This window comes from Tenrec ecaudatus, chromosome 3 (assembly GCF_050624435.1).
Source record: "Tenrec ecaudatus isolate mTenEca1 chromosome 3, mTenEca1.hap1, whole genome shotgun sequence".
Classification (NCBI taxonomy): Eukaryota; Metazoa; Chordata; class Mammalia; order Afrosoricida; family Tenrecidae; genus Tenrec; species Tenrec ecaudatus.
The window spans coordinates 194,278,315-194,293,186 of record NC_134532.1 but is presented as its reverse complement, the minus strand read 5'-3'; the positions used below and the strand labels follow the sequence as shown (position 1 = coordinate 194,293,186).

Sequence of the window (14,872 nt, the reverse complement as noted above, 5' to 3'; positions counted from 1 at the left end):
CAAGACATGATATGATGCTAAATGCAGGAAAATCACAGGGCGGTGAGTGGGAAGTCTTGTGGATCCAGAGGTAGGAGAACCAGCTCCAGGACTCTGGCCGCCTTCAGCGTGGCTCTTTGTGGCTTGTCAACAGGAACATGAAGCAGTGAGAGAGTGTGTCCTTCCTCTGGGAGGAAGAGAGGAAGTTTCCAGAATCCTTATGAGAACTTCATGCCCACAAAGCCTGATTGGCTAGCCTCCACCCCTTCATTCTGTTTTCAAGTTGACATGAAATTGGGTAACTACCACAAAAGCTGTAGTCATTGATTTTCTCCAAAATCAAAGGCCAAAAATGCAGATATTATGAATCACATCATTGATGCCCTCCAATCGCCTGTCCACATGCTGTATGTACAGTGGCGACTTGCTTGTCTCTGTGATGCTGGAGTCTCTACCGCCAGTGTTTTAAATAACACAAGGGTCACCCATGGTGAACAAATTTCAGCAGAGCTGCCAGACTCAGAATAAAGTAGGGAGAAGGAATTGTTGGCACACTGAGAGGTTAGGGACTGAAAGCCATATTAATAGCAGGCAAACATTTTCTGGAAAATGAGTGCCATTTGTTGGAATATAGCTCGATCTAGCCCCACTTGCTCAAAAAGCGAGCAAGAGCTATGTCGATGCCAAGTCATCTTTAATATCTTTGATTGTGTGAATCTTTTGGATTTCATTTGCTATCAGGGCATCCCTCACAATGAGAAGGGCCAGCTGGAAGATCCATAAATAATCACAATGTGGAATGAATGAATGAAGCCTGGCTACAGGAAAATTGGAAGCTGTTCACATGGACTGAAATGCACCAAGAATAGCATCATCCTAGGCATTGTTCTTATTGTTTTAGGTGTCTTCCAGTCGATGACAATACACAGTAACTTTACACACAATCCAATCAAGCAGGCCTCCCCTACACCATTTGAACCAATTGTTGCAGCCACTGTGTCAATCCATCTCATGGAGAGTTTTCTGCCCCTTTGCTAACTCCCTATCAAGAATCATGACCTTTTTCAGGAATTGGTTTCTCCTGTGAAAATGTCCAAAGTACACGAGACAGTTTCTCTCTATTTTCACATTTAAGGATAATTCTGCCAATATGTCTTCCAAGACAGGTTGTTTGTTCCCCTGGTAGTCCATGGTATCTTGGGTATTCTTTGCCAGCTCTGTACTTCAAATGCATCCATTCTTCTGATGTCTTCTGTATCCACTGCTCAACTTTCACGTACATGAGGGGTTTGAAAACACTGTGGATGGGGTCAGGCTAAGCTTTGTCCTCAAAGTGGCATCCTTGCTCTTCAACACTTTAAAGAAGTCTTGTGCAACAGGTTTGCTGAACATCATATCATTTTATTTATTGACTACTGATGCCCTGAGAATTGATTGCAGATCCAAGCAAAATGAAATCTTTAACATCAGTCTTTCTCGTTTATTTATGATGTATGCTAATGATTCAGTTGGGGTGATTTTGCTTTTCTTTACATTAAATTAAAATTAATACTGAAGGTTGAGGTTTGTATTTTTATCAGCAGGTGCTTTGAGTCCTCTTCACGTTAAGCAATCAAGGGGTGTTATCTCCATATAGCAGGATATTAATAAGCATTCCCCTAACTTTAGGCTGCAGTCTTCTTCATATACTCCAGATCCTTAGATTGTTTGTTGAGCATACAATTGAATAAGTATGACAAATGACACAACCCTGACAGACATCTCCCTTGATTTTCAAGCATGCATAATCCCTTGCTCTATTCAAATGACCGCCTCTTGGTCTCCATACAGGTTTCCCCTGAGCAGTATAAGCATTCTGGAATCCAAAGTCCCCTCAATGTGATCCATAGTGGGTTACTCTCCACACAGTCAAATGCCTTTGCATATTAACAAAGTACAAGGAAGCATCTGTGCAGTCCTCAGCCAAGACCTATTTGATGTCAGTAATGACACCTCTTGTGCCAAATCCTCCTTTGAATCCAGCTGGAGTTTCTGGACGCTCCCTGTTGATTCACTGCTCCAACCAGTATTAATTTAGCTTTAGAAAAAAATGACTTTCATTTGGCATTAATGATGTTGCTAATTGGCTTTACACTCTGTTGAGACACATTCTGTGGAATGGGCTCATATATGGTTCTCCCTTATTTGCTTTGCCTGGCAGCTGTTTTACAAATGGCTTGCCATAGATGACTTAGTACTTATGGTACTTAATGATCTTATTGAAATATTTCAATTGATATTTTATCAACTCCTGGAGCCTTGTTTTTCACTAATGAGTTCAGCGTACCCAAGACTTCTCTTTCAATAACCTGTTTTTGACCATAGCTGCCTCTTAAAATGGTTGAATAAAAGTCAATTCTTTTTGGCATAGTGGCTCTATATATTCACTCCATCTTGTTTTGATGATATTTGCACTGTTCAATATTTTTCCAATGGAATAGTCAATATGCAACTGAAGGCATGACTGTTTTCTGTAGTTCTTTTAGGTTGAGATATGCTAAATGCTCTACTCAACCAACACCATTAAGGTCAACTGGGAAGAGGAAACTCATCCCAGTCATATTTTGACTGGCTTCCAAACTGAGAACATCAGGTCTTGTGTCTTAATTGGCTTTAATTTGGAAGCTTCCCTGAAATGTTTCCACGATGGGTTACCTTGTCGGCCTTTTAACATACTGGTGGCATCGGTTTCAGCATCACAACCACACCTAAACCAGCAAATAATAACAGACTATATGTAATATTTAGAACAGTGTTCGAATGCCCTACTCTCTTTTGATGGCAAATTAACAGTAGTTTAGGAAGTTAATCAACATTCTATATATGTAACTCTTCTAAGAGCCAGCATTGGTATTCTGCAAATCAAATATGAAATGATAATCAACCTTATGTAATGTTGACTGAAAGTATATAAATTAATAATTTTTAAAATAAAATTAATCATAACCAGAAAACTTCTATTAGGTTAAGCTCTAGTAATCCACTAACACTATTTTCTTTTTTTTAATTAATAAATCTTTTTATTAGGGCTCATAAAGCTCTTATCACAATCCATACATACAGCAATTGAGCAAAGCACCCTTATACATTCGTTGCACTTGTCATTCTCATAATTCACCTTCCACTTGGGTTCCTGGAATCAGCTCGGTTTCCCTTTTTTCCCCCTCTCCCTCCCTCCATGCTCCCCCCTTCCCCCTGGTCCCTTGATAGTTTATAAATAATTATTATATCTTGCCTTATACTCCCCGGCATCTCCCTTCACCCACCGCCCCATTGCCCATCTCCCAGAGAGGAAGTTACAGATAGATCTCCAAGATCGGTTCTCCCTTTCTACACCCCCTTCCATCCTGGTGTCGCCACTCCTACTGCGGATGTTGAGGGGTTCGTCTGTCCTAGATTCCCTGCGTTTCCAGATCCCTAGTGCACAGCTGTACATCCTCTGGTATAACCAGGTCCGCAAGGTAGAATTGGGGTCATGATAATTGGGAGGGGAGGAAGCGTTCAGGAACTAGAGGAAGGTTTTGAGTTTCATTGTTGCTACAATGAACCCTGAGGGACTCATCTCCTCCCCACTACCCCTCTGGAAGGGATGTCCAGCGGTCTGCAGATGGACATTGGGTTCCCATCACGCCCTCCCCCTCATTCACAGTGATGTGATTCTCACCACCATCCCGCCTTTGTTGTTTGAGACCTGGTCTCCTCTGCCCTTCACGATCACCTATGTTGGTGTGCTGCTTCCGTGTGGGCTTTGTTGCTTTTGGGCTAGATGGCTGCTTGTTTGTTTTCAAGCCTTTAAGGCCCCAGACGCTATATCTCTCAGTAGCCGGGCACCATCAGCCTTCTTCACCACACTTGCTTAGGCACACTTTCGTCTTCAGCGATTATGTGAGGAAGGTAATCACACAATGAATGTTTTTTTCCTTGTTGTCTACTACATGGTCCATTCAACACCTTGTATTCGCTTAGGCCATGTGCTCCTTCTCTGTGGGCTTTGTTGCTTCTGAGCTAGATGGCCGCTTGTTTGCCTTCAAGCCTTTAAGACCCCAGAAGCTATATCTTTTTGATAGCCAGGCACCATCAGCTTTCTTCACCACGTTTGCTTACACACACATCTGTCTTCAGTGATTATGACGGGAAGGTGGTTATCATGCAATGACCGTTTAGCAGGGTGAAGTGCTATTGTATTGGGGGATAATGCATGAGGAGGCTATTTTCTTATAAGCAAAAACATTCTCACAACCCCTATCTGCATAGGAACACAATGAGTTGGAATTGACTTGATGGTAGTGGGTTTATAAATAAAAAAGGAAAGCAAGAGACCATTAACAAAGGTAAAAAATGTAGTAACTTATAACTCAATAGAATGATACACATTTTTGTCCACCCTATTATCTGCCTTTAATATAATAAACAAAACACATTTAAGAAAACAAACAACCCCCTGAACTTTCTATGCTTCTTTGGCTGTTAAAATTTTGACCATCAATTATAAAAAAATATAATCATTTTCTTTGAAAGTTAATTGTTTTTGAGTGTTCTTGGAGGCATGTCTTCTGACATACTATAGTATTCTGCTGTATCCAAATTTTGCCCCCCATTTTTTGACAACTAGATTATATGGTACAACTCCAGACCTCAACAGGACTCTGTTCTAGAAGGACATCGAGATGTGATGCAGTCAAGTTCCAAATCAATTTTTCACACAAGAAATAACTGAAAATAGATTAATTCATTCTCTACCACCAAGTTTTTCCCCTAATCTTGACTTTTTATACAAAACATTACACAGAAATTTTTAAGTAAATAAGTTCAGAGTTAAATAATTTAAATAAGAAACACACATTTAAAAGGTTTTTAACAAGTACAATCTGGCCCATACCTTGAAATGGATGTGGAGAAGAGGGATGGAGAAAGTTATTGTTTGGAAAGGGAATCTCCTTCCATAAAATCAATGGGGAGGAGCCAGCGAGATGCCCAAGTCCAAGCATGACCAAAAGTCTCCTTAACCAAAACTGACAAGAAAGGCTTGGAACTGAAACAGAACCTGATAGAAGAGCTAAAGAAATGTGTGGACACATACAAGTGCCTCTTCATCTTCTCCGTGGCCAACATGAGGAACAGCAAGCTGAAGGACATCCGGAACGCCTGGAAGCACAGCCGGATGTTCTTTGGGAAAAACAAAGCGCTGACGGTGGCCTTGGGTCGAAGCCCCTCTGAGAAGTACAAAGACAACCTGCACCAGGTCAGCAGGAAGCTGAAGGGTGAAGTTGGTCTCCTTTTTACCAATCGAACTAAGGAGTAAGTGAACGAGTGGTTCACCAAGTTCACGGAGATGGACTAAGCCAAGCCGGTAACAAAGCATCCTGCTCGGAGAGCCTGCATCCTGGGCCCCTTTAGCAGTTCCCACACTCCATGGAGCCACAGCTGAGGCAGCTGGGCCTGCCCACCGCCCTCAAGAAAGGTGTGGTCACCCTGCTGTCTGACTAGGAGGTATGTAAGGAGGGCGACATGCTGACACTGGAGCAGGCCCATGTCCTGAAGCTTTTTGGCTATGAGATGGCTGAGTTCAAAGTGACCGTCAGGTACATGTGGGACGGGACCCACAGTCTGGAAGGTTTGCGCAGATGGGCGACGACCTGTCGGAGAGTGCAGAAGAGTCAGCGGAAGAGTCAGCAGAAGACAGCGACTGAGTTGCCCACATACACACCCACCGGGCAGCCCCAGGTCTCCTCTCGCCCCAGCAGCAGGACGCCCCTGCCTCCACTCCACCCCCACCCTGTGAGGGAGCAGCTGTTTATTGTGCAACAGGAACGGACTGTTTTTATATAAGAATAAAACCTCACCCACAGGGTTCCTCCTGTGGGCAGTTAAAAAAAAAAATCAACGGGGATCTGCTTTTCAGCTTTTCTCCTTCCTTCCCTGTTTTCACTAGCACCTGTCTGGCTTTCTCTAAAAATTTTTTTAAATTTTTTAAAAATTAAATTTGTCTAATGTGGTCTACTGTTAGCTTTTCCTTGCCTGTTTTCTAAGAGTTGCTAAATTATCATCGACAACATCGATAACATGGCTAACCAGTTTTTATCATAATGATACTTTTCAAAAAACTTTCTTGGGACTCATGCTTTGTTTTGTTTTTACCTAAAAGCAGTACAAAAAGCTACACAAAAATTAAGAAAATTATAGCTAAACGCTTGGAACACAACCATAAAAGGTTTAAAGCATGCATACTAACGCCAACTAACACCAAGTGATGGAAACAGGAACTGCGTTTGTTTACAAAAATCACATGTCATGTTGGATTCTGATGTTTGGTCTAGCTCCGCTGCAAAGTTGTCTCTGCATTTCGTGTCAAACTCTGCTTGGGTTGAGTACTGATGCGGGTCGAGGACCGGGGTCTACTGTAAAACGCTCTGTAAAATATTTAATGCCTTTTGATGTAGACTACTTATTTCAAAGTTGGGGGTGGGGAGGTGGGCGGGGGAGGCTTTGAGTCGTTTTGTCTGAAAATGCTGTCACTCATCAGAGAGATCCGTGTGTTGGGCACGTCTCATTCTGGAAAAGATGTCAGAGACAGTCACCCTGTCCCTTTAACATACATGTTGCTAGCATGAATCTAAATTAGAGTAAGAAAGGAAAATGAACTTGATTGTAATCAAAGCTGTTCGTATTGAATGAAGACAGGTCAGGAAGAATTCCCGGTATTTTACTGCTCTAACTCGTATTACCCTGACAACAGCTGTGTGGGACTGTTACACCACTGTTACTCACAAAGCAGTGTGAATAGTAAGAGAGAAAGAAACTTCCATAAGATTCTTCAGATACTTAGTGGCTGATACTTTGGCTTCAGATTTGTGCTTTCAAAATGCCCATGCATAAAGTGGATACTTTTAGGATTCTTTACTACAGGGCAGATGCATCAATGATTTTGTACACGATTAAATGGCCTGAGTAAACACTTCAAACAAATCTGTGGGAATCCATTTCTACGTTTGTACAATGGGGATACTTAGATATATAGAGGACTGAATGGTAAAATATATATAAACTATTTTCAAAGAGAAAATATGAAATTCAAAGAAAGTAAATGTGCAAGACTGAAGTTCTGGGGGACCTATACTACGAACTGATGCACAGATTGGCTGAGTGGCAGGGATATGTTTATAATTTCTGAGCTCTTCTGTTCTACAGAGTTGTGTATGTGTCTATATATATTAGGCCCGCTTGAATGGCACTATAGTGGTGATGGCACATTGTGATTAGAACACGTCAATAAGCTCACCTATGAGTCATAGAAATTCATAACTTAGAGAGTCCATGAGGCTTGCAGACTCAATAGGACTAATGTAATTAACAGAATATTAAGTCTCCTTTCCCACTTGAATGCAGTTGGCCTTTGACATAAGAATATAATTTGTCAATAATCACATCACAATGATGAGTATAATTGAAAACTGAAAGCTTCAATGAGATGCTCCAGAGAATGTATACTCTGGAATTCCATGCTTGTTCTGTTGGCATGAGCATTGCTAATTTATTTTTTTCTTAACTTGCAGTGTTATTTAACTTAGGAATTACAGGTTTCGAAGGCTCTAAGCGACTATAAATCTCATAATGAAAAGCAACACTTTCAAGGTCAGGAGGACAAACTACGTTAAATAATTGCCTATTGCCAGCTATATTTTAAATGAAAGAGAACTAAATCAAAACAGCAAATGCAACTTGAATAAATTTTTAGTCCTTTTAATCACTGAAAACTCACATTTTACTTACTCAGTTAATTAGCAGCTGGCACATCAAGTGATACATAATGCCAGTTCGAGTACAAAACAGAACATTAAAGAAAACTTATGAGTAGGTAGGAAAATCTTTTAAAGGAAATAATGATCAGTGAAATTCTGCAATTGGATTGGGGTTTAAAACATGTCAACATGTAATCTAATCTCAGCAGAGAATTATGTCAACTCTTCAAGAGTCATCATCATCAATGGATATTTCTCATGCTGCCGCTACTAAAGACTTTAGTTGGCAATTAAACAGAGAGGAGAGAATTAGTGTGAAATTCAATCTCTCATTGTTGGTGCAATATTCATCAACTACGTTGCATTCAAGATCATACACAATGAATTCTATTTCTAATATATCTTTTAAATGTGTCCTTGATTTCCTTCTGTTTTACAAGATTGATATTTTAAGAGCTTAAGGACATTTTATGTACAAAGTTAAAGATAAGCTTATTTTCTTAATCTTGTATTTATGGGAATTGTGCCAAGCTGCATATGCAAAAAAAAAAAAAAGATAGAACAGATGGACAGGTAACTTCTTCATTGAGCTAAGCTCAGTATTCTGGGAAGCTGACAGTTAGAGGTATGCCAAGAGTTACAGATAAAACGCAAAACTCCAACCTACGGAAATCATGGCCTTAGAACACATGACAACTGCCTCTGAGGCAGAATGAAACACGGAGACAGTTCTGTTTGGAATTTCTCAAAACAGATCTATGAGGATTCTCACTTTTGCTTTTTACTCTTTTCTAAAAATCAATAGGCATTCATTGCTTTAAAATGTTGAAGAGCAGAATATTACTTTGAGGATTAAGGTGTGCCAGTGTTTTCAATCACTTCATGTGTATTTGACAGTTGGCCAGTGCAGAAGGGAAACCAAAAAGGAATTTATGCACTTGAATTATGGTGCTAGCAAAGAAGGTTGAAAGTCCCTTGGACTGCCAAAATAACAAGCAAATCTGCCTTGAGGAAGTCCAGCTAGAATGAGCCTTACAAAGGAGAAGGGTTAGACTCTGTCACATGTAGTGTGTACATGTTATGAAGTGGTAGCAATCCTTGGAGTAGAATGTCACTCTTGGTAAAGCAGAAGGACATCACAAGAGAGGAAGTTCCTCTTCAAGATGGATTCACACAGTGGCTGTAATAATGGGCTCAAGCATAACAGTGATTGTGAGGATGGTGTAGAGCTGGGCAAGGTTATTACATGGGATAATTATGAATTGGAAATGACTCATTGACACCTAAAAAGAACATAGATACTGTAATCAATGTTTGTGGAACCAACAGTCAAGAACTCAAACAACAAATTGCACTTGAAAAATCTGCTGACCAATAATATTTCAAGGTATTAAAGAGCAAAGTGGTCATTTTAAGGACATAAGGTGCACTTAAACCAATCATGCTACTTCCCATAGCCTCATATACACGAGTATATGAATGTTGAACACTGAATAAGGAAGACCAGAGAGCAATGGATGCACTTGAATTATGGTGCTGATGAATACTGTGGACGCCAGAAGAACAAACAAGTAAGTCTTGGAAGAAGTACAGCCAAAGTGCTCATTAGAGGTGTCGATGGTGAGACTTCATCTCACTTATTTTGGACATGTCAGGACAGATTGCTCTGTTGACAGGGACATAATGCTTGTTAAAGTAGAGGCTCAAAGAAAACAAGGATGACCTTAAGAGATCAAAGACAATGGATCTAGGATGGACCCAGAACTAATTTCCAGGTATATATTGTTAATGAGAAAAATGTACAGTTTGTTTTTAACTAAAGAGAAATGGTGGTTAATGAGATAATAGATAAGTAATCCATGTGTGTACATTTGATACTTTATACACTAGATACAATGAAACACAAAATATACTGTTACAGAATCGTAGAAACTTTTATTTCAAAATAAAACGTGAATATCTAATAAAATAAAACACTTATCATGCATGTCTACATATTTCTGAAGGGAGCGCTTCCATTTGTCTGGAAATTCTCCAAAGAATTCTATGCTTTTCTAGTTAAATCGCCACGCTATGACTGTTTTAGTAACCTCAAGAGACATAAATCGTGTTTCTTTTAAAGGATCTCTGAGTTTGGAGGACACAACGAAGCCAGGAGTGGAAGATAAGGAAGGTCTGTAGAGTGGACAGGTTAGTCCCTGTGGAATGCTTCTAGAATAGACTTGGCTACCGTCAGTGCATCAGCAAATGCACTGCCATGATGAAAAACAAAAACACAGGCATAACTCTCCTGGACTTTTTCTCACCAATGCAGTTTCCAACTATCTTCATAGTAAACAGTGACTGTTTTGCATTCTATGAGAAAAATCAGTCTAGCTTACCCTTTAAAATAACCCAAATCAGTGATCCTAACTTTCTAATCTGTCATCTCAGACTTGAATTTAATCAGCCCTGTATATCTCTGCAAGTGTTGGAAGCAAAGAAGAAGGAACAGTAGTTGGAAAATATGATCTTGGTAATAGAAATGAAGCTGGAGATCGCATGATGGAATTTTTCAAGACCAATAACTTCTGCATCATAATACATTTTTTCAACCACAGAAATGGTTACTGTACATGCGGCCTTCTCCAAATGGAACAGACACCAATCAAATCGACTATATCTGTTGGAAAAGACAGAGGTGAAGCACAATATCATCAGCTCCAACTAGGCCAGGGGCTGACAAAATAAAACATCAAATTCTCAAATTTAAGTTCAGGTTGAAGTTGAAGAAGATAAAAATTTCCACAAGGGCCAAAATATGACTGTGAGTCTATCCCACTCAAATTTCAGAAGATCTCAAGAGTAGCTTTCAAGCATTAGCCACTGATGACAGAATACTGGAGAAGCTGTGCCATGACCTCAAGAACAGATACATGAAGAAATCAAAAAAGGTCATTAAAAAGGCAGGAAAGAAAGAAAAGATCAAAACTAGAGTTTCAAAGAGAAGACGTTAAAACTTGCTATTAATCATAGAGTTGCTAAGGCAAGTAGAAGAAATAATAATGTTGAGTGCAGAATAGAAAATTTCTAAAGACTGGGAGAATACACAGTCAAATATTATACTGAAATATGCAAAAATCTAGAGTTAGAAGACCAGAAGGGAAGAAGATGCTCAGCATTTGTTAAAATGCAAGAATGCAAGAACAAATCCAAGCCTAAAGTTGTAATATTGGAAGAGTCTATGGGGAAAACATGAAGTGATTCAGGAAACATCCAAACAAGAGGGAAGGAATGCACAGAGTCACCGTACCAAAGAGAACTAATCTACATTGAACCATTTCAGTAAGAATCAGTGGTACCGAAGGAAGAAATACAAGCTGCACTGAAAGCATTAGCCAAACATAAGGATCCAGGAATTGATGGAATTCTCATTTAAACAAGATGAAGTAGTACTGGCAGCACTCACTTGTTTGCTAAGAAAGTTGGAAGACACCTGCTTATCCAAGTGACTGGAATCAATTCATAACTGTACCCATTCCAAAGAAAAGTGACCCCACAGAATATGCAAATTTTAAAACAATACCATTGATATCACATGCAAGTAAAATTTTCTGCAGACATTGCAACGAAGTTATAGTGGTACATAGAGATGCCGGATGTTCAGGCATCATTGTTGATGTCAGGTGGGTCTTGGTTGAGAGTAGGGAACACCAGAGAGATGTTTACTTGTGTTTCATTGACTCTGCAATGTCACAGCACACTATGGATAGCCTGGATAAGAATGGAAATTCCAGAACACTTCATTGTGTTCATGTGGAACCTGTACATGGATTGAGAGGAAATTGTATGAATAAAACAAGGGGAAACTGTGTGGTTTAAAATAATGAAAAATGTATGTGCCAAAGGGTTGGGTCCAGTGTTCTGCAGGGTCGTCTAGAGAAACAAAACCAGGTTATTATGACTATATATCTATGAGGATACGTTTATACAGCGAGAAAGAATATAATAACTAATTAGTCCACTCAGCAGTACAGAGGGCTCAGTTCAACTCACTTTCTTAATATACTGGAAGTCCTGCATGCAACTCATGTGAGCTGCCAGATCCAAGGCCAAGGAAGTAGACAGTGGGGTCCTCCCTTGGCAAAGCAGGCAGAGTCTGTCCGTAGGCAACTAACAGCAGGTTGGGCCAGCAACAGTAAGGACCTTAGCACCAGCAACGTGGCAAAGCAGGTCTCAAGCTTTAGCGATACCATCTAGTGGTTGGTTTGGCCCACAAGTAGTATAGAGAGGTTGAGGCAGAGAACTAATGAAATCATTAGCACACTGGTCTGATCACCAGAGAGCAAGAGAGATGGGGATGGGCCTTGCGGAATCCTTTATCTCTTTGTCCTCCGACCAAACTGCGACCTGATCAATCCCATTTGTTCCACTTGGCCAAGTTGGCACAATAAATCTAACTATCACAGTCCACTCCTTGCCAACTTGGCACCTGTACACAATTCTGTAACCATATATAATTTCCAGACATTAATTAAATCACACATACACCTAACATCATACATCTATCATACATATAAATGGAAACACACTGAATCTAATTATATCTGGAACATCATACAAGAACAAAGGAAAGATATCCAATAAGCACATATAAGGAACAAATACTGACAATCACAAACCTCCCTTCTGCAACTGTTCACATGTTCATTCATAACTGATAGGTAGAACTACCTTCTTCTACTACTCATTCTGTATTACACTTGCCTTCGGCCAGCACCTCAGCTAACCATGGTTCGTTGTCTGGTGGAGTGACCCATACCTTCATTCCTGAGGGGTCTGGGTCATTATACATCCTGTCAGGCTTGGGTTGCTGTAATTTAGCATTGACTTTAACCACAGGGTATGGTAGTACTAAGAGTCGGCCAATGGGATCTCCTAGATTCCAGACACGTTCTTTACCTCCATTATGTAGCACCAAGCCAGTTTCTCCTTGGCAATGAGGATCAGTCATACCATTCAGTAAAGTGACACCCAATTCTTCACCTGTTGATCCAAAGTCAGGAAGAGTCCAAAGTGGCCAGCGGGCATTCTCAGCTACCAGTTCAGTGCAATCAGTGCTGTGTTTCCAGGTGAGAGAATGCCTTCCTTCAGAACTAGGACCCCCAAGCTAGAAGAGCATAGGGTTGCTGGGACAGGAAGAAAAAATGCTGCAAGGGGATCACTAGGAGGAATAATGAGTGGTGCCACTCTGGCTTCCAGCTCGTGGTACCTGGAGCCATAAATCCTGGCTATTGCACACAGCACCATATATTGGCCCCTGGTTTAGAACATATACAGCCTCCTGGAGAACATTGCTCCAGCCCCGCAAGGTGTTTCCATGGAGCTGGCACCACAATAGTGTCTTTAGGAGACCATCCCATCATTCTCTCAAGCCAGCTGCTTCCGGTGGACCCATGGGCATGGGCCCATTGCCACACTTCATTTGCTGTGAAGTTAGCTCCCTCATCTGAAGCAATGCTCTGTGGGATGCCATGCCAGAGGTTGAAGCATTCTCTAAGTCCACGGATGTTAGTTTTGGAAAAAGCATTGCATCTATGGAAGGCAAATCCATACCCAGAGTAAGTGTCTATTCCAGTAAGAACAAAACTCTGCCCTGTCCATGATGGAAGTAGTCCTAAGTAATCAGCCTGCCATCATGTTGATCTTACCTATAAGTGGCCCCATGTCTTGGATTCTAGCTGTCTTCTGCTGCTGGCAAATGGTGCACTCAGCAGTGGCAGTGGCAAAGTCAGCCTGTTGAGTGGAAGTTCATATTTCTGCAACCATGCATAACTTCCCTCCCTGCCTCCATGTCCACTTGTTTCATGTGCCCATTGGTAATACCAGGAGTGGCAGGAGAAGGAAGGAATCGTCTCCACAGTGCCTGACATCTTATCAACTTGATTGTTAAAGTCCTCCTCTTCAGAGGTAGCTCTTTGGTGAGCGTTCACATGAGACATGATTATCTTTACTTTCTTGGCCCATTCAGAGAGGTCTATCCTCATGACTCTTCCCCACACCTTCTTTTCACCAGTTTTCCAATCATGTTCCTTCCAAATTCCTGACCATCCAGCCAAGCCAATAGCCACAGCCCATGAATCGATATATAATCTCACACTTGGCCATTTCTCCTTTCAGAAAAACTGAACAGTCTTACTAATCCCACGTGTTCCTATTGGCCAGGTTGTTACAATAACGCTAACTATCACAGGACCTCTCACCATATTTATTCAAACTGCAGGCTTTCACATCATCAGAGATGTTTGATTATATGTCAAAAAATGTGGCATCGGGATGTGAGGAAGGATTATTAACAATCTGAGATATGCAAATAACACTAGATTGCTTGTTGAAAGAAAGTGAGAAGGCCTTGAAGCTGTTGCTGATCAAGGTCAAGGATTGCAGATATCAGCATGGGCTACAACTCTAAGTAAAGGAAACAAAAATATTCAGAACTATAGCATTAGGTAACATCATGCTAAATGGAAAAGGTGTGAAGTTGTCAAGCTTTCCATCTTGCTTATTCCATAATCAATATTAATGGAAGCAGCAGTCAAGATATAAAATGAAGCATTGCATCTGCCAAGTCTACAGCAGAGGACCTCTCTAAAGTGTTAAAAAGCAATGATGTTACTTTGAGAATATTTTAAATCACTTCAAATACGTGTGAAAGTTGGACATTAAATAAAATAACTTAAAAACACAGATGTATTTGAACTATGATCTTGGTGAATAATATCGAAACTATCATGGACAGCCTAGAGAAGAAAGAAATATTAGCAGAATATCTTGGAAATATTACTATTTCTTAGAGGCAAGGATGGGGAGGCTTCCTGCCAGGTACCTTTTGACATGTTATCAATAGCAAATAGTCTCTGCAGAAGGACATCCTGCTAGATAAAAAACATAAAAAGGGGGAGTCCCTCTATGAAATGGATTGAAGCAATGGATGCAACAATGGGCTTCGACTGTGAAGATGGCCCAGCACCAGAGATTGTTCAGTTGTACAGCAGTACATTGTTCAACCTGAGTGTGAAGCAACCTCATGGCATCTCACAACACCAGCAACACAAACCTCCACATGAAGTCACTCT

The 14,872-nt window shown here is 40.6% G+C and overlaps 1 pseudogene; it reads left to right on the top strand.

Annotated features, from left to right (window-relative positions):
• LOC142442492 (mRNA turnover protein 4 homolog) overlaps positions 1–5,708 on the top strand; it is a 62,460-nt pseudogene extending 56,752 nt beyond the window's left edge.
• The last annotated feature ends 9,164 nt before the right edge of the window (positions 5,709–14,872 follow it).